The sequence below is a fragment of the Ornithorhynchus anatinus genome, chromosome 10, assembly GCF_004115215.2.
Source record: "Ornithorhynchus anatinus isolate Pmale09 chromosome 10, mOrnAna1.pri.v4, whole genome shotgun sequence".
Taxonomy (NCBI): domain Eukaryota; kingdom Metazoa; phylum Chordata; class Mammalia; order Monotremata; family Ornithorhynchidae; genus Ornithorhynchus; species Ornithorhynchus anatinus.
The window spans coordinates 43773002-43795053 of record NC_041737.1 but is presented as its reverse complement, the minus strand read 5'-3'; the positions used below and the strand labels follow the sequence as shown (position 1 = coordinate 43795053).

Sequence of the window (22052 nt, the reverse complement as noted above, 5' to 3'; positions counted from 1 at the left end):
ATGAACTGTAATTGAGAGTAACAGACTGACTCTTCAGTAGTTAATATAAAGATGCCTTGAAAATGACATTGAAATTTAGGAACTGCAGCATTCCTTGACTTTTAAAATAACTGAAATTATCACCCACGTAACTTTCCTGATGAAAGTAATGGGGAATTTCCTCTGTCCCCTTAATGCTAGTTTGTAATGTCACCAGCATTAATTTGTAAAGCACTTTTATTTTCCCAGAGACTTTCACCTTAATTGCCTCATTTTAGCCTCACCATATCTGTGGGAGAGGTGGAGGGTAGCATTTTCCCCATTTACAGATGACGAAACTGAGACATGAAAAAGTTACATTACTCATAAGTGGTAGATAAGGGCCTAGAACCCAGGCTTCCTGACTCCCAGGTCTGCTGTCTTGCCACCAGGCTATGTGGCTTTCTTAGTAGAGGTCTTGTTTTCATTACAGAAGCATTGCTTATCTAGGCATCATTCTAACTAAAGTATTTGAAGAGATTTGCTGCCAGACCACCAGAAAAGGGGTTGCTGGAACATGGTTCACACCATAATACACGGCTTATGCCATAATGCAATTGATGATCTGATCTCTCCAAGCCAGGAAAATAGCGTGAAACTTCTGGAGTCTCAACTTCATTGGTCTTGATCCCTGTGTGAAGGACTTCCAGGGATTGGTGATATCCTGGGCAAAGTAATAACAATAACAATAATAATCATGGTATTTGTTAAGTAATTACTATGTGGAAGATACTGTACTAAGTACTGGGGTAGAAACAAGATAATCAGGCCCTATATGAGGCTCACAATCTAAGTAGGAGAGAGAACAGGTACTGTATCCTCATTTCGCAGGTAAGGGAACTGGGTTCAGAGAAGTTCAGTGACCTGTCCAAGGCCACAAAGCAGGCATGTGGCAGAGCCAGGATTAGAACTCAGGTCCTCTGACTCCCAGGCCCATGATCTTTCCACTAGACCACACTGTTTCTATGTAATAACTGCGGCATATTTCTATGAGGAAAGTGCTTTCTCTTCTTCACTCTCATTAATATCCTTTTTCTGTCTCTCTTTTTTACGGTACTCTTTAAGGGCATAAACTGTGCCAAGCACTGTATTAAGCATTAGGGTAGATACAAGATAATGTTTGACTGCATCTCTGTCCACAGGGGACTCACAGTCTAAATAGGATAGAATCCCTATTTTACAGATGAGAAAATTGAGGCACAGAGAAGTTATGTAACTTGATTAAGGTCACTCAGCAGCAAGTTCTGTAGTGGGGCTTAAAACCCAAGTCCTCTGTCTCTCAGGCTTGGGCTCTTCCCACTAGACAATACTGCTCTCTTTATCTCTGCCTAGTCAAAAAACATTAGGTCTTGGAGTCAGAGGACCTGGGTTCTAATTCTGGCTACAGCACTTGACTGAAGTGAGACCTTGGGCAAATCATTAACTTCTCTATACCTCAGTTTCCTCATTTATAAAATAGATATTAAATACCTGTTCTTCCACCTCCTCCCAGGTGAGACAGGGACTGGGTCCTACTTAATAATCTTGTATCTACCCCAGTGTTTAATATAGTGTTTGGAGCATAATAAGCACTTAACAAATACCACATTGTTTTCTGTTTCTCTCCCTTTTTCTCTTCCTCTTCCCTCCCCTTTCCTCAGTCTTTTTTCAGAGATTCTTTCTCCATTAGGCTTTATCAGAGAAAGGCTGGGTACATTTTGCCATTTTCCAATCTAGATGCCATGTCTTTTAATGCAGGGGTGAAGAAGCCATCTTTTGTACATGGAGGCTTGCTACCGGAGATTACATCTGCCAAAAAGAAATGAAGAATAGCACTTAAGAAGGAAAGTTTCAGTGCAGTGCCCTGCCCAGGAATGAAATGCACTCGCCCCCTCTAATTCATCACAGGCTAAAATGATTTCTCAAAGTCTTGAGTTTCTTCAAGGGTTAGGGTGAGTAAGATTCTTCTTGGCTAAGTCTTCTTTAGCTGCTTGAAATTTATTTTAATGTGTCTGTACTCAGTTTCCCTGAAATAGAATATTAAACTCAATAATATGTCAATTTGCCACAAAGCATTTTGGATCCAGCCAGCCAGATTCACTGGCACATTTATTGGAAACCAGGTCATCCAAGTTGGGAACTGACCTGCAACGTACGACTCAACTAATAGAGCTAACTGTTTTGTTTTTCTCTGCCTTGGCTTCCGCAATACTACACAGCAAATCTATTTGCCCACAGCAACACCGCAGGTGACATTTCTAGCACAGCCCATTAGTGGCTTTACAAACACCATCCTCTAGTGGCAGAAATGAGCCATTTACACCACCACCCTCTGCAATATATTGAAACTGTTTGACCAAAGATAGTAGTCGCTGTAATAGTATTTATTAAGCACTTACTGCGTGCAGAGTTCTGTATTGAGTACAGGGAATGGATAAAGGAATTGAGAAACAGCATGCATAGTGGCAAAAACACAGGCTTGGGAGTCAGAGGACATGGGTTCTAATCCCGGCTCTGACACTTGCCTTCTATGTGACCTTGGGCAAGTCACTTAATTTCTCTGTGCCTCAGTTACCTCCTTTGTAAAATGGGGATTAAGACTGTGAGCCCCATGTGGGACAGGGACTGTGTCCAACCTGATTACCTTATATCTACCCCAGTGCTTAGAACAGTGTTTGGCACATAGTGAGCACTTAACAAATACCATCACTATTATTAATTAGACAGAGTCCCTGTTTCAGTAGGGTCAAGTGAAAATACAAAGCATAAGTAACAATCGGGGTAGCTCAGAATAATGTCAACAGTGAATGTGTTTTTCCCCTTCCAGGTATCCTGGCCTAAGTGAATTCATTCATTCAATAGTTTTTTTTGAGTGCTTTCTGTGTGCATTGCACTGTACTAAGCACTTGGGAGAGTATAATACAACAATAAACAGGCACGTTCCCTGAATTAATTGAATTCTCAGTGCAGTATCTGAAGTCCACCACCAGGACAGCGGAAGGCCTGGTTAGGAAGGGTGCATTCAGGCCACTGAAGACATTGACAAACAACAAGGCTCTTCATCGCCGAGGCAAATAACCCGGCAACATTTCCGAGATCCAAAGAATGTTCTTGCTTGAAATCAAACTGGAGAACTTTTCCTGCTGTAACGGGAAATATTTCCTTTCCAACTACATACTTTCAAGGTAGGCTTTCTGTCCCGGTTACCCCCCTGGTCCCAACCGCTCCCAAAGATGTTTGAATTTGTCTCTCTGTTCTTTAAGTAACTTTTACCACCATGGAACAAGTTATAAAGTAAATTTCAGAAAATTTTCTGGTTTTTTTGTGGGAGCACTGAAATTATTCTTTCCATCTCGTTCATTACCTCTGTCCAGAATGTTTTTGACAAGGGGGAGGCAAATTGAAATGGTCTCAGATGCATTTTCAGCTAGTCTGTTAAGTTTCTGTATAGTTTGGGTTTGCCTATGGAACTATTACTATTCTAACAGTAAGGGAAGATTCTGAGCAAAGAGATGGTGAAAGTAGGTCAATATATAAAGACATTCTTTCAGTGACAGTTTTATTATTTAAAGCAATAGTGCATCCTAGTCTACTTGTGTTTCAAATATTAATAGTCAGTTTATCATATAAAGATGTGAGATTAATAAATGAGCTAGCTGCATTGAGACATAGTCTCTTCTCAGGTTTAAACCCATTAATGCTTCCTGAAACTCATTTTCATTCTGATCTATCGTGAAACATAAAAAGTTAGAGGAGTGACTCTGCTGTCTAATTCTGTCTCATACACCGGATTCTGTTCTGTTCAAAGCAGTTCCTAGCACCTCTCCTGACACATATTTGAATGATATGGGTATAATGCCAGAAGTTGTAGAATTGCAATATAAGTTCTCATGGAAAATTGTCAAGAATGTTGAGAGTGAAAGATTCATCTAAAGGATTGTGTGAAAATGGAGGAAAATAACTTTCCTGTACACAGCTCCTCTCCAGAGATGGCAACTGATTAGATGCTCTTGAAAGGATCCTTGAATACCCCTTAATAGGATTACAGATACAAGCATAGGAAACTGGTTTTTATATTTAAAAAAATCTTAGTTGTTAGAATGCCCACACTGTTTGGAACCAAAGTTCACATCCTGGAAAGACTGACCTGTCTATTGGCTTTTCAAAGCAGATAAGGCCTGAGCAGCAGTGTGACCTAGTGGAAAGAGCACAGGCCTGTGAGTCAGAGAACTTGGGTACTAATTCTGGCTTCTCTACTTGTCTATTGTGTGACCTTAGTTAAGTCACTTCTCTATACCTCAGTTACCTCATCTGTAAAATGGGGATTAAGATTGTGAGCCTTATGTGGGTTAAGGGACTTTATCCAACCTGATTTTCCTGTATCTAACTCAGGGCTTAGAACAGTATCCGGCACGTAATAAGTGCCTAACAAATATCATTTTTAAAAAGGCAGTTATCTATAGAGAAACCAGCTACTTTAGCTTTCCAGAAAACAGGTTTAAAGAGACAGTCAGAGAAAGAGACTGATCACTAGCAACATCAGGAATATAAAGCTAAATTCAGTTCCCAGCTGGAGGCAGACAGCCAGACACACACACACACACACAACACACAAACACACACTCTACCATTCTGTAGTACAACTGCATTAAAAAATATTTCTAAAATCAGACCTTTCCTTTATCAAGACTAAATTTTCCTCAATTTAGTTTAAATTAATGAAGTTTTTCTATAGTTGAAGAATGAAGTCCAGGTTTAATCCATTTAAGTGTGCAACTCTGTAAAAGCTAGATACAGTTATCATGCTCAGAATCTTTCAGGTCACATATCAGTGACTGTCCTAGTGTACAAAACAAATCCAGTTAGTAATTATTCATGTGCATCTTCCTTTACCTACTTGAGTGAAAATGTCCCCTTTATAAAAGGCCAGTTCTTGGCCCTTTGTAGTCAAACAAAAGTCAGAAGGAGACGAAAGTATTTCAATGTCCCTGAGATTGACAGACCTCTTATTAAATCGGGGATTGCCATCTGCGTGCAATAACTTCAAAAGCCTAGAGGAATTAAAACAATTGTGGAATGAATCAGCAATGATGCAGGTTACCAAATACACAAACCAACCTTTAGCTCTCAAGATTAAAACTGGAGGGTCAAATGCTTTGATGTGGCAGACAAGAGGATAGCTGACTTCAAATCTTCCCCAGGGCGAAAACAAGACGATAAAAGCTCAAATCCAGGGTTCATGCTAATGATTTACTTGGGAATTTTGCTGATTCCAACTTGTGGAGGGTTCCAGACTGCTGACTGCTCACAAATAAACATCCTGCAAAAAAAAACTGGAATCACTTTGGGGACACTAAACCAGATAAAACAGTAAGTGAAAGCAGGATCTGGAGTACACAGTGGGAATGAAGCAACTCCAAAAACTAAGATGCTGCAAATGTCCACTCCTTGGCCCAAGAAAGTTTAAAAAGAGAGACCGAACCAGACCTGGAGATAAACAGAATCCACATTTTTAATTAATCAATCAGTAGTATTTATTGAGCATGTACTCTGGGCATTGCACTGTATTAAGCTCTTGGGAGAGAACAATAGAGTTGTTAGGTATGCTGCCTGCCCTCAAGGATTTTACACTCCCCTAGCAATCCTCACATATAAGGTATGCACTGCAGTCTTCATTCATTCATTCATTCATTCATTCATTCATTCATTCATTCATTCATTCATTCAGTAATATTCATTGAGCACCTATTGTGTTAGGAAAAACAAAATTGTGTTAGAGAAAAATAAAAGAGAAAGATATGGTTGCTCTTTTGAAGGAGTAGATGATCTAGTGAGGGAGTTAGGCAGGTATTTCATAAACACACAGGAAAAACAAGGGTCGGGGGATAGAGATCAAACTGGTAGTAATAAGAATTTGGAAAGGAAATGATGAATCAAATGGAGAATATAAATCAATTTATGTATACATAAAGCTAAAGAGGAATGTCGGTATGACACCTGGAGTTGTGGGACTCAATCAACTAATACAGTTCATACTTCACTCCACTACCCAGACTATCTTTCTACAGAAACGTTCAAAGCATGTCACCACCCTCCTCAAAAATCTCCAGTGGTTGCCTATCCACCTCCATATCAACCAAAAACTCCTCACCATTGGCTTTAAAGCAGTCCATCACCTTGCCCCCTCCTACCTCACCTCTCTATGCTCCTACTACAACCCAGCCCACACACTTGGTTCCTCTGATGCTAACCTTCTCACTGTGACTCGATCCCTCCTATCCCACCACCGAACCCTGGCCCACATCCTACCTCTGGCCTGGAATGCCCTCCCTCCTCAAATCTACCAGTCAATTACTCTCCCTGCCTTCAAAGACCCTCTGCTCCAAGAGGCCTTCCCAGACTAAGTCCCACTTTTCCTCATCTCCCACTCCCTTCTGCTTCACTCTAGCTTGCTCCCTTTGCTCTTCCCCCCTTTCCCCACCCCAGAGCACTTATGTATATATCTAACTTTATTTATTTACTTGCATTGGTGTCTGTTTCCCCCACTCTAGACTGTGAGTTCATTGCAGGCAGGGATTGTCTCTCTTTATTGCTGTACTGTACTTTCCCAAGCGCTTAGTACAGTGCTCTGAACACAGTAAGCACTAAATAAATATGAAAGAATGAACAAATAATCAAGCACTGCCTAGTGGATAGAGCACAGGCCTGCCACCTGTCTGCTGGATGACCTTGGACAAGTCACTTCTCTTCCCTGTACCTCAGTTACCTCATCTGTAAAATGGGGATTAAGATTCTGAGCCCCATGTGGAACAGGGACTGTGTTCAACCTTATACTTTCCCAAGATGTTAGTACAGTGCTCTGCACACAGTAAATGCTCGATAAATATGATTGAATGAATTAGCTTGTCATTACCCCAGTGCTTGACACAGAGTAAGTGCTTAAAAAATAACCTTATTATTCTTATTGCTATTCTTATTATTTATTGAGTGCTTACTGTGTTCTAAGCATTTGGGAGAGTACAGTAGTGTAAATAGAGGCAGCCCTGCCATCAAGAAGTTTACAAAATAGTGGGGGAGACAGAAATGAAAATGAATTACAGGAATGGAAAGAAACCAAGTATAAAGCTATGCAAAAAAGGAGTGAGGAGTGGAGTGAGTACCCTAAATGCTTAGAGGGTAGAGACTCAAGTGCATGGGTGATGCAGAAGAGAAAGAAAATAGGATGGGGAGAGGAGACACTAGATGGGGAGGCTTCTCTACAGGAGATGTAATTTTAGAAGGAAGTGAATTGAGTAATGTCTCCTGGAGGAGGTGGGTTTTCAGGACTTTGAAGTTTGGAGGTCTAAGGGGACAGGATATAAAGCAGGAGGAATTTTCAAGAGGGGAAAATGTTCGAACAATTGATCAGAGCTAGTTGAGATGAGAGAAAGGTGTAATAAGAAAGTTAGCATGGGAGGAGCAAAGATAATGAGCCCGTCACTGGGCAGGGATTGTCTCTATCTGTTGCCAAATTGCATATTCCAAGTGCTTAGTACAGTGCTCTGCACATAATAAGCGCTCAATAAATACTATTGAATGAACGATAGTGGGCTAATAAGAATTGTGGCATCTTTTAAGCACTTATTATGTGCCAAGTGCAGTACTAAGTACTGGAGTAGATACAAGGTCAGACATAGTCCCTGTCCCACAGAGGGATCACAGTGTAAGGGGTGAGAAGAATAGGCATTTAGTCCCCAATTTACAGATGAAGAAACTGAGGCACAGAGAAGTGACTTGCTCAAGGTCACAGAGCAGGCACTGGCAGATGGGGAATTAGAATCCAGGTCCTCTTATTCTTAGGTCTGTGCACTTTCCACTAGACCACACTGCTTACCTGGGTGTATAATGGATGAATTGACCTAATATGCAATCAGTCAATCTGTTGTATTTATTTAACACTTACTATGTACAGATCATTATACTAAATGCTTCAAAGAAAGACCACTTTCTTTGCAAGAGGGAGGCAACAATGGAGAACATTGAAGGCAATGCTTAGGATTTTCTGTTTGATGTGGAGGGAAATGGGCAGCCCCTGGAGATTTTTCAGAAGCAGAGAGATGTGTTCAGAATAGCTTTTTGTCTCACTTAAAAGCACTGGCCTATTTGTGAATGCCATTGAACTACTGTTATTTAATGATTGGCTGATTTTTATGCTCTGGAAATTTTGAAAACGATTTGTAAGTGCCCCCTGAGGCATCTTAGTCATAAGAAAATTATTAAACATCTAAAAATGCTATCATCCCCACATCTCTTGAATGTAGTACCTTGAAATCATTCTGATTTATTACAGCCAGGTCGCTCTTCAGCCTGCATTGTCCCCATACGAAACACTTGTTAATCTGAGGCGGAATCACTAAATGAAAGAGTTGGATAACATGATGTTCATAGAAGGAAGGAACAGCAAAGCAAAAACTTTGTTTCCTACCTGATGGCTGTTTTTCTCATTGTTGATAAGAAACATCTTATGGAAGATTATCTCAGGGTCCATTGGCATGGGCTTGGATTCTGACCTATTTCAACTATCATCTTGTGAAAAGAGCCCTAAAATAGAAGAGAAAACGCTTTTCCTGAACCATCTCCAGTTACAGAGATAAAATCTGGTGATTAATTAAGCTGTGATCTGGCTGGAACATGAACAACTTGATGCTTTTAGATTTCTCTGTTCAGTCACATCTTGAGAGGAAGCTGAGAACTGACTCCACAGTTGAACCAGTCCAAAATGCATTTGTGGGATAGGACATTCCGGGCCCTTTCAACTCTGGGAAAGAGGATCAATAAACACCTCTGTTCAACAGAGGGGCTTATTTTTCCTCAAAATTGGAACAAAGCCATTTGGAGTGGCAACATACCTTGTCTGTGATTTGGGTTTTTTGTTGTTTTTTTATCAAAGGCTTCAAGTTACATCCAGGTTGGAGAGGAAAAATTGTCCACGGCTAGTGGTGTGAGCTATCTCTCCAAGGGTTAGGAATGTAAGAGATTAACAAATACCACAAAAGAAAGAATTCCCATTCAGGAGCTCAAATAAGAGTGATTCTTATTGGCGAATCTAAGTGGAATCTGGGAGTACAAAGGCCTCAGCAGATGACACTTCAGGCTGAGCTAGCTGAACTGAGTGGTAGCAATAACAGTCCAGCTCACTCATCCCTTAGTAATGTGCCCTTGAAAGAAAAGGAGCTTTAGATGTAGGCAGTCAGTGGCTGAAGGCTGTCATTTACATCATCCTTTCTTTCTTTTCCCTGAGATCCATTTTTATACAGTAGACAGGCCTTCGGTTGTTCGGTCTCCTTATTAGTACAGCTACAGCACCAGATAGCTTTATGTCAATAATTCTTCTTATTTTCAGCACTTGATCTCCCCCTGCCACAACTCCTGTGGCTGAGTTCACATGGCCTACCTTAGCTCCCTGATTTTCTTCTACAATCCAGCCTGTACACTTTGTTCCTCTAATGCCAACCTACTGACTGTACCTCAGTCTTTCCACAATCTCTCACCCATATCCTGCCCAGGGTTTGGAATACCCTCTCCCTTCATATTCGACAGATGATCACTATCCCCACCTTCAAAACCTTAAGAGCAAATCTTCCCCAAGAGGCCTTCCCTGACTAAGCCCTCATTGGGGAAGCAGCGTGGCTCAATGGAAAGAGACCGGGCTTGGGAGTCAGAGGTCATGGGTTCAAATCACAGCTCTGTCACTTGTCAGCTGTGTGACTGTGGGCAAGTTGCTTCACTTCTCTGGGCCTCAGTGAGCTCATCTGTAAAATGGGGATTAACTGTGAGCCTCATGTGGGACAACCTGATTACCCAGTATCTAGCCCAGTGCTTAGAACAGTGCTCTGCACATAGTAAGTGCTTAACAAATACCAACATTATTATTATTATTATCATTTCCTCTTCTTCCACTCCCTTCTACATTGCCCTTGAACTTGGATTTGCACCCTTTATTCACTCCTCCATGAACCTCCTCAGCAGTCATGGACATATCCATAATTTATTTCTTATAATAACATCTGTCTCCCCCGCTAGACTATAAGCTCATTACAGGCAGGGAATGTGCCCACCAACTCTTTTCTTTGTGCTCTCCCAAGTGCTTAGTACAGTGTTCTACACACAGCGAGCCCTCAGTAAATACCATTGATCGATGGACCTGGAAGGGGCACCTGAGTGAGGAGAGTCCCGATTCCCCCAGGGAAATGTTTCAAGTTTAGGCAAACTCAGCTTAAGTCCATCAAATGGCATGTGTGGTATGACTGGTTTCAGTGTCCAGTATTCTTGACGCATTATGGTGCCCCTCTCACGGGTTTTTCCAGCAGGCAGGGATGTGTTTCTAGACGTATTAGGGACAAACATGAATTCCAAAGAGAACCTGAAGCTTGACATTAAGAAAATGTGTTCCCTCTGATTTTAGCCATGATCAATAACATTTACTGAGCGCTTACTCTTTGTAGAGCATGAACTAAACACTTGGGAGAGTACAATAGAATAGGCAGATGTGATCCCTGCCTACAGAGAAGCTTAAAATCTAGTGGAAGAATTTACTGCAAATCAATTAATAGTATTCATTGAGCGCTTTCTCTGTGTAGAGCACTGAAGTAAGCTCTTGGGAGAGTACAATAGAATAAATAGACTTAATCCCCATCCTCAAGGAACATACAATAGAGTGGAGGAGCTTACTGAAAATCAACCAATCTGTAGTATTTATTGAGCACCTATGGTGTACAGAGCACCATACTAATGTTGGTATTTGTTAAGCGCTTACTATGTGCCGAGCACTGTTCTAAGCGCTGGGGTAGACACAGGGGAATCAGGTTGTCCCACGAGGGGCTCACAGTCTTAATCCTCATTTTACAGTTAAGGTAACTGAGGCACCGAGAAGTTAAGTGACTCGCCCAAAGTCACACAGCTGACAAGCGGCCGAGCCGGAATTCAAACCCATGACCTCTGACTCCAAAACCCGGGCTCTTTCCACTGAGCCACGCTGCTTCTCTAAATGCTTGGGAGAGGCAAATAGAACCAAAAGAAAAGGTCTCTGCCCTCAAGTCTAGAGAAGAATGTTAACTGTGTACAAGCCAAGAAGGACTCTTCTCTGAAGAGAGATAGATACAAGCTAATCAGGTTGGACACAGTCCATGTCCCACATGGAACTCACAGTCTTAATCCCCATTTTACAGATGTGGTATCTGAGGCACAGAGGAAGTGAAGTGACTTGCTCAAGGTCAGCCAGCAGATAAGCTGTGGATCTGGGACTAGAACCCAGGTCCTCCAACTCCCAGGACTAGGCTCTTTCCACTGGACCACATCACTTCTCTACGTCCGTAAATCCTTTTTGTAAGAACTTCAGACCAATTTTCAGATCAAAGAACAGGACTTTCCAAGGAAACCTGACTTTGCTAGTGTAGGCTCACTTTCAAGATTTTTAACCCTCTGCCCTTTTTTTGGCCCTCTCCGATTTGAACTGTTTTCAAGGGAAATGAGATGCTTGGAGTGGTGGGACAGGCCATTCTGCAGGAGCTTTGGAAGCAAGGACAAGCTGGAAGTGTGCTCTCTTGCATAGCAGCGGGTGGAATCCATGACCTCGGCTTTCAGTTGAACAACTGAACTGATCTTTTTACCATTAACAATAAACTACTCAGGCTATGCACTGGCAAAGGATTTCATATTAATAGCTGTGGTATTTGTTAAGCACTTACTATATGCCAGGCATTGTACTAACCACTAGGGTGGATACAAGCAAAGCGGGTTGGACACGTTTCCTGTCCCATGTGGGGCTCACAGTCTCAATCCCCATTTTACAGATAAAGTAACTGAGGCTCAGAGAAGTGCAGTGACTTGTCCAAGGTCACACAGCAAACAAGTGGCAGAGCCGGGATTACAACCCATGACCTTCTGACTTCCAGGCCCATGCTCTATCCACTACTCTATCCGGCAAGTTATTGGAGTCATAGAAAACTCAAGTTTTGCATTGGTTTGAACTGTGACCTCCTCTGAAATCAGGAGGGCCATTTTTTTTTAAATGGTATTTGTTAAGCACTTCCTGGGTGCCAGGCACTGTGCCGAGCACTGGGGTAGATAGAAGTTAATCAAGTTGGACACAGTCCCATGTTCCACATGGGGCTCACAATCTTAATCCCATTTTATGAGGTAAATGAGACACAGAGAAGTTAAGTGACTTGCCAAAGGTCACACAACAGACAAGTGACAGAGATGGAATTAGAACCCAGGTCCTTCTGACTTCCGGGTCTGTGGTCTCTCCACTAAGCCATGCTGCTTCTCTTATAACCCAAATCCAAACTCCATAGTTAGAGTTCAGCATTCAGGGATTAGATTTGATTATTTTTTCTCTTTTTCATTTTCCTGCTCACACTTTGGAAAGCTTTATCTGCTTCTATTTTATTTCCAAACCCTATGACAGCGCTTCATCAAACCACCTTCCTTCTTCAGAGATAGGCTCTCCAGAAAAGTCTTCTCCTCCAGGAGGCTTTCCCAGAGTAATACCCCAATCTTTCAAATCGTGAAATCCTTTAGCATCTCAACACTCTTATATCTATGGCATAGAAAAGTAAAGTGACTTGACCAAGGCCATCCTTAGTGGCAGAATGGGATTAGAACTCAGGTCCTCTAACATCCAGGCTCATCCTCTCTCTGTACCCAGGCCCCAGTGGAGTTTCAGTCTCCCTGAAGTGCTCCTTAAGGGTCTCAAAGCTAATGACCCATGAAATCACCAACTCTCTCCCAAACCCCAGGAAGGAGATACGTAGCAACAACCCTATTTATCAGATGAACCAAGTCAGTTGGTAGGAAATCTGGGCTCTTTGAGAAGCTTCTGAACGTGATCCTTTCCTTTGTGGGTAATCCTGGCCTCTCTTGACCTATTCAGTGAGGGCTCTTCAGGGTTCCGTTTGCAATCAACAGTCACTTTGTGGTGGGGTAGAGGGAGATGGTAGACTTTTAGATGAATCACGCTCATTGTGGGTAGGGAATGTGTATGTTATATTGTTATATTGTACTCTTCTGAGTGCTTAGTACAGTGCCCTCTGCACATAGTAAGAGTTCAATAAATAAAGGGCTCAGTTTCACCAAAGTCAAAGGCAACAAGGACCTTAAGGATGAATTAGCTATTAAGCCTCAATGAAATGGCTATTGGGGCTTGAAATTCATTTTTACCCTTTTAAAAAATTAAGTCAGAATTCTCCAATTCTAGAAGGTTCATCCAAGTGTTGCAGTTTGTACAGCAAATTTGTCCCCAGATATTCCATTCAAATTCCCTGCTAAATTAGGAACACCACTGTAAAACTTACCATGAGTCCAAAACACCCCATTTGAGGCTGCTTGAAGGTGAAAGATATCTGCTGTGCCCTGATTTTTCCAATGAACTTGTCTCAGAAGATGTATTTGTGGATTGTTACAAAAGAAATCTTCCAGTGTCCAAATAATTGCATCAATTTGGCAGGAGTGTGCCATTAAAATTAACAGCTTTAACTGTGTGTCTAGAGTTGAAAACAATATTTGTAGGTGCTAAATTGGCTCATTTCAACTGCTATTTATTGTGAAATGGGGCAATTTGGACAATTACATGCAGTTGAGAACAGCCTTTGTTGCAGCTAAAAGCAGTGGCTTGAACTGATATTTAACTGCTTTACAAAATGCTATTTACTGTCAAGAAAAGCCCGACTTATGGCCATTACACCCCTTTCAAAACTATAGATTTTATTTACAGCCTCATAGCTAATTCACTGCTTTGAAATGGGTACCTTCAGGAGCCAGAAACTTCATCAGAAATGAACCAAGGTCCGCTTTTCTCCTCAAACACCAACTGCAGTTCAACACTGTAGCACTACATCTGGCCTTTATCTCCCACAATAACCAAGATGGAGGCCACATTTTGACAAGGAAGTTGAGCTCTGGTATTAGTAATGAGTCCTTCCTTCTTCATGCTGGTTTGCCCATGTTTTCACTGAACTTCACTTCCTTCAGTTGACCCTGTGTGATCATCAGGCTTGTTCTCTTAGAGTGAGTGTGACCTTTACAGGAGATGTCAATGTTCCCAAAATCCCCTCTTCCCAATGCTATCGCCACTGACTTTGCTTTAAAGCCAAGGCCCAAATTTGGTTTATTTTCAGTAGTGAAGATACATATAGGGAATGAGAAGTGGATGATTTTACTTAGATAGGAGCAGGGATTTTGAAAAGGGGCTAGTGTTAGAAAAAGAGGATAATGCTAGAAAGAGGGGGCAAGGTGGATGAAAGAGGATAAAAAAATAGGGAGAAGAGAAGCAGTGTGGCCTAGTGAATAAAACACAGGCCTGGGAATCAGAGGACCTGGTTTCTAATCCAGGCTCTGCCACTTTTCTGCTGTGTGACTTTGGGCAAGTTCCTTAACTTCTCTGTTCCTCATTTACCTCATCTGTAAAATGGGGATTAAGATTGTGACCCTATGTGGGACATGGACTGTGTACAACATGATTAGCTTGCACTACCCCAGTGCTTAGTACTTCCTGGCACATAGTAAGTGTTTAACAAATGCCATTAAAAAAATGAGAGGAGAAGAAGAATTGGGGGAGGGGATAAAAAGAGAAATGGGGGCATAGGAGAGTAGAGCAAAGAGCAACACTCACCTGCTTTCTCCACCTCCTCCGTTTCCTCCTTCTTGTCAGCATCCGCCTCTGCTCCCTCCACTCTTCCACTCCAGGCTCCTGTAAAAACATTGCTTGGATGACCCAGTTCTCTTAGAACTCCTGCCAGTTTTAACCCCAGGGAAAATAGTCTGTCCCGGGCCACATCTCCACCGGAGTTACCCAGCCAGCTTCAATCCTGTGGTGAACCTAACAATAATAATAATAATAATAATATTTATTAAGCATTTGCTATATGCCAAGTACTGTCCTGAGAGCTGGATTAGATACAGGATAATCAGGTCCCACATGGGTCTCACAGAGTAAGTATGAGGTAGAACAGATAGAGAAGCAGTGGGGCCTAGTGAATAGAACACAGGTCTGGGTGTCAGAGGACCTGGCTCTAAATCTTGGCCCCGCCATTTGTCTTCTGTGTGACTTTTGGCAAGTCACTTACTTTCTCTGTGCCTTAGTTACTTCATCTGTAGATGGGGATTAAGACTGTGACCCCCATCTGGGACATGGAATATGTCCAATCTGATCGGCTAGCATACAGCGAGCACTTAGTAAATACCACTACCAAAAAAAAAAAAGGTGTGAATCCCCATTTTGCAGATAGGGAACTGAGACAGAGAAGTTAAGTGAGTTGCCAAAGATCACCCAGCAGTTAGAGGGTGGAGCCAAGATTAGAAGCCAGGTCGACTGACCCCCAGGCCCCTGTTCTTTCCACTAGGCCATGCTGCTTCCCAAATTTGCTTTTCAAGCATCCTCCCATGTCTTTCCCAGCCCAGCCTCCTCCCTGCACAACTCAATATTTTTCCCCTCAAAGGAACCTGAATTAATCAGTCATTGAACAGCATTTATTGAGCACCTCCTGAGTGCAAAGCATTCAACTTGATAAATTGTCAAAGTACAAAAGAAACAAGACATTTTTCCTGCCCTCAAGGAGTGGAGAGATGTAGACAGAAAGTACTTATAAAAGTGAGAGCAGGAGGAAGAATAAGTTTATAACAGGGACTAGTACAAGAGTGTCAAAATTAAATAGCTGAACAAATGATTAAATGCACCCAAAGATTTGATTATGTACAAATTAAGGATAGAATTAAGGATAGAATTGAAATGCCTTAGTGCTATAGATGGCAGTTAGCATTATGAAACTAAAGTGTTAAACAGGGAAGACTTCTTGGAGGAGATGGGAATTTAGAAGGGCTTTGATGATGGAGATAGCTATGGTTTGGTGGAAGTAGAAGCAAAACCATTCCACCCAAATTGGGTCAGATGGACTTCTTAGCCCAGATGCAACTTTCCTCCTCCATAAATGAGGAGCCCAGGGTACTGAAAGAAAGTGCTGTCACCCCAAAATGTTGCTCATTCTCTTATAATGTCTTCAGCATTTCTTACTGTTCTAGGTTGCCATAAATTGTGGGGATTTTGATGCACATCTCCTACTACTGGCTTTCAAGTTACTTCATTTTGATTTTGATTTTTTAGTAAATTTAGTTATGGCATTTATCAAGAATTTACAAGCCAAGCACTGGGTAAAATTAGATAATCTGATTATACCCAGTCCTTGTCCCTCATGGGGTTCACAGTCAAAGATGAAAGGAGAACAGACAGCTCACTCCCAGTTTTCAGCTAAGAAAACTGAGGCACAGACAGGTTAAGTAACTTCCTCAAGGATTAGAACCCTGGTCTCCCGACTCCCCCAGCCCCATGCTCTATCCCCAAGGCCATGCTGCTTTCCTATTTTCTTTGAAGAAAACATGCCTTTCCCATTGCATCTGGACCAGCACCCCTTCAGATGGTTTTGTTTGTTTCCAACCTGGAAAGTTGCAACTTCTTGCTCTAGTGCCTTCCGCATGTTTTCAGCTTGTGGGTCCAACAGGAATTTCTGACTTGGGTTTCTTCTTTTGGTTTCTTTTTCCTTCTTCCCCAAGGCTCTTCAGTGTCCAGATGGCACTCTACCCACAGGCTGCCCTTTTGCCTGCCTAGTGTAGGGCTGGTTTTAATCTGAGATAATACAGTGTAGGCAGTAAGTCTAGCATCCCTAAATTCTTCTTGCATAAGGCATGCATAATGAAGGAAACATAATACAGGGACAAACAATTTCTCTTCCTCTCATCAAAGACTTATTGAAAGCACATCTCCTCCAAGACGCCTTCCCGGACTGTGCCCTCCTTTCCTTTCCTTCCTCTCTCTTCTGCATCCCCCTGACTTTCTCCCTTCATTCATCCCCCTCCCATCCCCAAAGCACTTTAGTACATATCTGGAATTTATTTATTTATACTAAGGTCTGTCACCCCCTCTAACTGTAAGCTCGTTGTGGGCAGGGATGTGTCTATTATATTGTTGTATTCTACTCTCCCAAGCACTTAGTACAGTGCTTTGCACACAGTAGGTGCTCCATAAATACAATTGACTGTCTAATTGACAGAGAGTGTTCTGGGAGAGGAACTGAAGCAACGTGGATGTGACCACACTAATGAGAAGTGGCAGCTTTCAAAGACATAGCCCCATCTCCTGGAAGTGGCAGCTTTCAAAGACATAGCCCCATCTTCTGCTTGGTTACATTTTGGAGATCTGACATCCTTTCATAGCCTACTTCCCTTCATCAAGCAAAAGAGAATCTTGGGTCCAGAGCTAATCTGAGGACCAACTGAGTTTGGCAGCTTCCTGAGGTCATTGATTTTCAGGGACCCCCGCCCCCCGCCCCTTCCTGCAACTTCCTCCCTTTCAAATCCACCAGAACGTGGTCCTCCCCATCTCCCAACCCTCCTGAAAGCCCACCTCTTCTAGGAGGTGTTCCCCAGCTAATTTCCACCACCCTGGGTAATGTATCCGCATCATACATCTCAGTATTAAGGAGATATACCACTCTACTCATTCCATTCATTCATTTTTTCGTACTCTTCCTGCTAAACAGTTGAACCTATAAGTTTTCTCCTACTCCCACTGTCTACTGAGCACTTATGTCTGTCAGTCTTCTCCAATAGATTGGAAACTCCTCAAGGGCAGGGATGATGTTTTTTATTTTGAATGTCCTCTCCCAAGTTCTCAGTACAGTGCTTAGCATATAATTGGTATTCAGTCAACACTACTGAATGAAATCATGGGGAAAAAATAGCTTGGGGACTCAATCAATCAATCACTAGTATTATTGAGCATTTACACGGAGCACTCGGACTCAATCAATCAATCAGTAGTATTATTGAGCATTTACATGGAGCACTCGGACTCAATCAATAAATCAATAGTATTATTGAGCATTTACATGGAGCACTCTGTTAAAGATTTGGGAGAATCCACTTGAGCTAGTAGGCATGAAACCTGCCTCCATGGAGTTTACTATCTAGCAGGAAGCCTCCTGAACGTAAAACAAGCAGAATTCAATTTTAGGATGTTGTTCATCCAGTTTTCAGCTGATGTACTCCCTGTCCCTTTTATGTCCAGTATCCTGATTTTAAACTCCTGCTGAGTCCCACAGCTCGGAAGTGACTCTCACTGTGGTTCTGAGGCAAAGGATGAAATCAGAGGTCCTCTTGACCACAAGGTCTAGGTTCTGCAGATTTCCTCAAAGAAACCTTTCAGGTAACCTTATGGCACCATTGCATTATATAATTTAACCTACATAAAGATTGCAACATACCATATGCCTGTGATATCACATGTGCCTCCTTGTCCAAGACCAATGGTGGCCACCCTGCTGGAGACCATAAAAGATGGTTACTATTGTCAAGTGCTTACTATGTGCTAAACAGTGGGGTAGATACAATACAATCAGATCAGGCAAGGTCCCTATTCCATATGGGGAGAGGGCTGGAGATTAGGTATTTTATCCTTAAATGAGATAAATGAGATGAGGATAAAATTACAGAGGAGGAAGCTGAAGCACAGAGAAGACAAATGACTTTCTCAAGATCACATAGCAGACACGTGGCAGAATTGGGATTAGAACCCAGGTCTCCTGACTCTCACTCAGGTGCCCTTTTCACTTTATCATTCTGCTTCCAGTCACTCAATGAAGCACATTGTCTCCTTCTTTGCTCACTTTCCCAGTAATTCTTTCACAATTGGTCATATTTCAGAAGTGAAATATACCCATCATTCGAGAAGAGTGAGTGCTGGAGAAGCCAAGTTCTCCTGGAACAGAAACATGAAATGAGGGCTGGGTGGTACCAGATGGAATAAGTTGTTTTTGGCATTCATTTACAAAGTCACTGTCCCTTGCAGGGGACCATATGCCTGCAGCGTGGCAAAGTAGCTCTCTGGGCATGAGTCCAATTCTTCAGCCGAGTGGGCTCTAATTTGTTCTAATAACTCATTATTATGTGAAAGGGATTACACAATAGGCCTCGTCAACAGGGTGGTGAAGAATTCCCAGGCCATATGGTCTGAGAAGAAGCAGCGTGGCCTAATGGCTAGAGCACGGGCCTAGGAGTCAGAAGATTAGAACTCAGATCCTAATCCCTGCTCCTCTATGTGTCTGCTGTGTAACCTTGGAAAAGTCATTTCACTTCTCTGTGCCTCACTTTCCTCATCTGTAAAATAGGGATTAAGATGGTGAGCCCCATGTGCGACAGGGACTGTTTCCTACCCAATTTGCTTGTATCCACCCCAGCACTTAGAACAGTGCCTGGTACAGAGTAAGCACTTAACAGATACCACAATTATTATTATTATTATATGATCAAAAATTCTGGTTTGAATCCATCAGTGGAGACTGTGCAGAGCCACCTAGCGTGGGGGTTACTTGAAGTGCTCTAAAGATTGGGCACCTGGGCCTATCCCACAGTCCCCTTTGACCAAGGTCCTTGTAGCCAACCAGGAGGGCTGGTGCAGTGTTTTGTAGGGATTAGTCTCATTGGCTATGGGGCCCCTTCCCCTTTCCCTCCCTCCACTGAGTCACATAACTAGGGTGGGGGGGAGGAGCCGGAAGGGCTGATGGAAGAGCAGTGAGGGGTGAAGTTAACTGATTCCTTCACCGCCAGTGTTCCCTCACCTTCAGCTCACATCAACCTCCCACCAAGCCACTTCAGTCCAGCAGGGAGGTCAAACCATCCCCTGCCTCTCCCCCTCCTGCTCGGGTCACAAACCAGTTTGGCCCCTTCCACCCACCGTACTGCCTCAGCCTGGAGAGTCACTGAGTTCTTGGCTGTGGGTGGGGAAGGGGGAACTGAAAATGGAGAGCTATCCTTCCTTCAGTGCCACCACCATTTCTCTGGCAGGCCAGCCCAGGCTCTTCACAAATGGAGGAAGACGTCAAAACCGCCTTTCCTATAGCCCTGCTGTGGGAGTTCAGAACTGCCAGCAGCATCAATATCCATTCCTTCCCCATGGGATCATTGATTGGCATGTCACCTCAGCAGCAACAACGTGCCTTGTCCCTGCTCTGTTGTCGGGCACATGTACAGAATCTATCCAAGCAGAGGTGAAAGCACTAATCCCCAGTAGGACCTTCCCTCCAGCTGTCTCTTCTCCGTCTTGTAAACCAGGAATAAGGGGCCAGTTCCAGCACCAGGCCGCCTTCTCCATCTTCCCTCTCAATAGGAAGGAGCAACTGTCATAACCTCAGTTGCCTGGAGCACAAGCGATCAAAGTCATTTCCTCCTTCATTGTTTTTGGTCATTTATAACTTGACTTGGGAAGCTACATCTTCCATCATTCCCTCAAAGCCTTTTAGGTAATTCCCGAGGGCTGAAAAGTCTTCAAAGACTTCAAGATTCACTTAAAGGATAAAGCTGGGGGGCGATCGGGTGGGCATTCGACCAGTTTCATACCTGATGTCCAGTCTCAGGTTACCGATCCCCCGTCCAGTATTGTGAGGGTAGTTAGAATTAATCAGGAAAGTGATGGTCAGTATGCTTGAATGTAGTTACTGACCACTTTAGGTATGTCCCAAGACAATAGCTAACACAGTACATATCCCTAAGACACAAATTCCATTAGATTGGTGTCACAAACTGGTATCACAGTTTTACTTCATAGCCCTTATTGTATCCATCAATCAATGGAATCCGGCGAGTAGCTCCTCAATGCAAAGCATTGAACAACGTGCTTGGGAGAGTACAGCAGAAGCAAGCAACACATTCCCTGCCCTCAAGGAGCTGACAATTCTCTGGGGGGACTTGGGGGAATTGAGAGACAAAAATGATTTACAAACAGTGAGAGCAGGAGGACAAACAGGAGGGAATAACCAGAAGTAGTACAACTACATCAGGATGAAATGGCTGTTTAAATAATTGAATACAGAAATAAAAGTAAACATGAATGTGGGCAGGGGATGTGTCTGTTTATTGTTATATTTTATTATTATTATGGTATTTGTTAAGCACTTATTATGTGCTAGGCACTGTATTAAGCGCAACTCTCCCAAGTGCTTAGTACAGTGCTTTGCACACAGTAAGTTCTCAATAAATATGATTAAATGACTAGATTTGGAGATAAAGCAACATGGGAATAAGACTACCTTATATCCAGGAGACCCCGTCCCTAAGGCCTATATTTCAGGGCCAATGCAAATCCAGTCTTCTTTATCTAAGGTCCCACAAATAGGATAAAATTTGCTCAAGGCAGACCTGACATTTTCACAGACAGTTGTGGCTTTAAGTCATTGCTGTGGATTATAGTTCTATGGTAGGTGGTGACATAATCTACTCCCTGCCTAGTGGCTGATAGTGGTGAGGTCTCCATTTCCTAGAATGCTGTGACATAGGTCTAGATTTTCTGTGGGGTAGAGAATGGAGAAAGACGGTATGGGTGCTATCTGAGCTTGGCAGGAATTCATCTTGGGCCCTTCCAGCCTACAGGCAGAACAGACTAGGTGATGGAGGACATATTGATGACCCAAAATCAAATCAATCAATTGTAATTACTGAGCACTTACTGTGTGCACAGTACAGTACTAAACCCTTGGGAAAGTACAACAAAATTGGTAGACATGATGCCTGCCTAAAAAGATCTTACAGTCTACAGTCACTAATGCTCTATAGGAAAGCAGTGGGACCTAGCAAAAAGAGTATAGGCCTGGGAGTCAGAGGCCCTGAGTTCTAATTCTTTCTCTACCATGCTCTGTGACTTTGGGCAAGTCACTTAACTTTTCTGTGCCTCATCTGTAAATGAGAATTAACACTATAAGCCCAACATGGGGCAGGGATTGTGTACAATCGGATTAACCTTTACCTCAGAATTTAGTACAGGGCCTGGCACACAGTAAGTGCTTAACAAAGACCATAAAGGAAATAAAAAGCTAAGTAATAAAAGCATGGCTGGGCATCTCCTGCATTAGAGGATTGATTGGGGTCCTTTAAATTGCCCCCCTTGGTCAGACCTTTGGAGATAAAGGTGTAGAGAGCTGAAGGTGAACTCTTTCCTGATATATGTTTCCCCTCCACCCTCCCTCACAGTGATA

The 22052-nt window shown here is 42.7% G+C and overlaps 1 long non-coding RNA gene across 1 annotated transcript in view; it reads left to right on the top strand.

Moving 5' to 3' along the window:
- The first annotated feature begins 3039 nt into the window (after positions 1–3039).
- LOC114814773 overlaps positions 3040–22052 on the top strand; it is a 53639-nt gene continuing 34626 nt past the window's right edge. Inside the window, exon 1 of the long non-coding RNA XR_003762577.2 lies at positions 3040–3182. This is a non-coding gene — a long non-coding RNA (uncharacterized LOC114814773). The remainder of the gene's footprint in view (positions 3183–22052) is intronic.